The sequence below is a fragment of the Octodon degus genome, unplaced genomic scaffold (assembly GCF_000260255.1).
Source record: "Octodon degus isolate 3935 unplaced genomic scaffold, OctDeg1.0 scaffold00047, whole genome shotgun sequence".
Lineage (NCBI taxonomy): Eukaryota > Metazoa > Chordata > Mammalia > Rodentia > Octodontidae > Octodon > Octodon degus.
The window spans coordinates 5,676,615-5,679,326 of NW_004524623.1; the positions used below are offsets into that span (position 1 = coordinate 5,676,615).

The window sequence follows — 2,712 nt, forward strand, 5'->3', positions numbered from 1 at the left end:
CCCAGACCCTTGCGCTTGCCAGGCAAGCGCTTATTCCACTGAGCCATCTCCCCAGCCCATAAGCTGAAACCTTAGTGTTCAGGTGTGATCACGGTGTTGGCACTTTGCAATAAGTAAGTGGGTTTTGGGTTGCAGCTGGGCACTCGGTCTCTAAACCTTTCCCCATCACTGGTCTAGGATATCTAGAGCTGTAGACACTGAAAAGTCTTATGGGGAATTTTATTAGGATGTTTGCAATTGAACCTACAATATAGCTCACAAAATCTCTAATATGATTGCCATTGTTGATCCTGGCGGGCCACGCGCCACTATGTTTGAATGGCCGAGCCCGGGAGCTGAGGGACACTCTAGGCTGCGGGGCAGCGCAGTAGGATGAGGGGCCAGTAGTTGAAGAGATTATGGCATCTGAAACCCACAATGTTAAAAAAAAAAATGGAACTTTTGTAATAACATTGAGGATCATTCTACTAATCTTCCTAGAAAAAGGATCTCTAATTTCACTAATAAGAACATGAAGGAGGTTAAGAAATCTCCAAAACAGTCTGCTGCATACATAAATAGGATAGTTGGACAAGCTGTGAACAGCCCAGATATGCTACATGATCTATCGCAGAAAGAAAGTTCACCATCCCTTTCCAAATCCTTGTTACAGAAAAAAACAGTCCCCTAGAAGTGGGGGCTGTGACATGGCAAATAAAGAAAATGAACTGGCTTGTGCAGGCCACCTGCCTGAAAAATGACACCATGATAGTCGGACATATGTGGTTAACTCCAGGGACTCTAGTTCTTCACAGACAGAAAGCCCATCATCAGAATATAGTGGGTTTTTCTCTGAGGTTTCTCAGGACCATGAAACAATGGCCCAAGTTTTGTTCAGCAGGCATTTGAGACTGAATGTAGCTTTAACTTTCTGGAGAAAGAGAAGTATAAGTGAACTTGTAGCTTATTTGGGGAGAATAGAAGACCTTGGAGCTGTGATAGGTTGCCTTCCTGTGCTCACCAATAGTTTACAGGAAGAAAAACAGTATATCTCACTCGGCTGCTGTGTAGATTTATTGCCTCTACTAAAGTCATTACTTAAAAGCAAATTTGAAGAATATGTAATAGTTGGTTTAAACTGGCTTCAAGCAGTAATAAAAAGGTGGGGGTCAGAACTGTCACCAAAAACAGAAATTATAAATGATAGAAATATTCAGATTTTAAAACAACAATTAAATAAATTGTGGGAACAGGAAAACCATCTAACTTTGGTTCCAGGATATACCGGTAACATAGCTAAGGATGCAGATGCTTATTTATTGCAGTTGCATTGAGAGATTTCATCTATTAAAGAACATTTGGTTATTTAAAAACATCCCTGGACTGTATGATTTCCAACTCTGAACTGTGGAAGAAATAAGAACAATCCTTTTCTTTTAAAAATCCACATAATGAAACCACTAATGAAATCCTAACAATTTACTTCACATTGAAGTGGAAAAATATCCAAAAGGAGCAGCTTCAGCTTCAGCTTCAGTCAGGTGAAAATGCACTATGAAGATTGTTCACCTTTGCTGCATTTGGGGCTTATGGTTATTTAGTAACATTGTTTAAGAACTACCGGGTCTTAATGCAGTCTTGCATTAAAATATAATTTATACTATGTGAGAAAACATGACTGAACTTATTACTAGGAACCACAGAGACCAATCATGGATTTTTTGTGTTTCATAAAAAAAAGAAAAATGCCTACCTGTGCAGCTATTTTCCTACGTTGAAGAGACTTTCAAAATTTAAAACATCGTAATAAATAATCAATATTAAATTTTTTTGTATACACTTAAGATGCTGTGTATACAAATGCCTTAATTATTGATAAGTCAATGTGTTATGATACCAATATCTTTTTGCTTTTAAAAAGTAGAACCAACAATGCTTCTGGCATGATAAAATCATGCAATTAAATCAGGGGTTTACATTCATATAGAATGTTTTTGTTAAAACATATTCCACACTATTTTTTTTCCACACTATTTTTGATATGTGAGAATATTGTCAGTATCTCTGATTTTTTTGCAGAATTCTCATGTCATGTATGTATGTGTTATCACTATGTAAAGAAAAAGGTGAATATGTATCTGCATGAATGTTTAACTGGAAATGTCCTTGGAGTTGGTTAATGTATATTCACTTTTTACTTTGTATAGATCTCTTAATATTTTTTCATTTCTGTATCATTTAAACTCCATTTGAGTAAATTCACTAAATATTTCTATTTTTTGCTTTTTTACTTCTGGTTTTTATATGAATTCTAATCCTTTTTCACTACATAGGTTCTAAAGAGCTACACTGCTTTAGAGCTGTTTACAGCTAAGGCTGGCCTTGTATTTTAAATTCCAACACTATACATTACTACTTCCTCCGGTAGTTACTATGAAATGTCAGCAGACTGCATGTGATTGTTTTTGTATGTTGTTTTTTAAAATACCATTTGTAACATCAGTGAACCCAGTTCTGTAAAGTATTAATAGCTCTAAGTTTACCCATCTTGAAAGTGATTAGGGGTCTAAAACCACTACTGGTGGTTCAGACATCATCTCATCTTTAATAAACCTGTGACAGGCAAGGAGGAATAAAGCAATTTTCTTATCTGCACAGTATTCCTAAAGAATACAAATCTTTGATATTTATGTAGTTAGTAACTATTCCAGCATCTTTTTTTTTTTTTTTTTT

The 2,712-nt window shown here is 35.8% G+C and overlaps 1 pseudogene; it reads left to right on the forward strand.

Moving 5' to 3' along the window:
* The first annotated feature begins 398 nt into the window (after positions 1 to 398).
* Positions 399 to 1,503, forward strand: LOC101565083 (annotated as a pseudogene).
* The last annotated feature ends 1,209 nt before the right edge of the window (positions 1,504 to 2,712 follow it).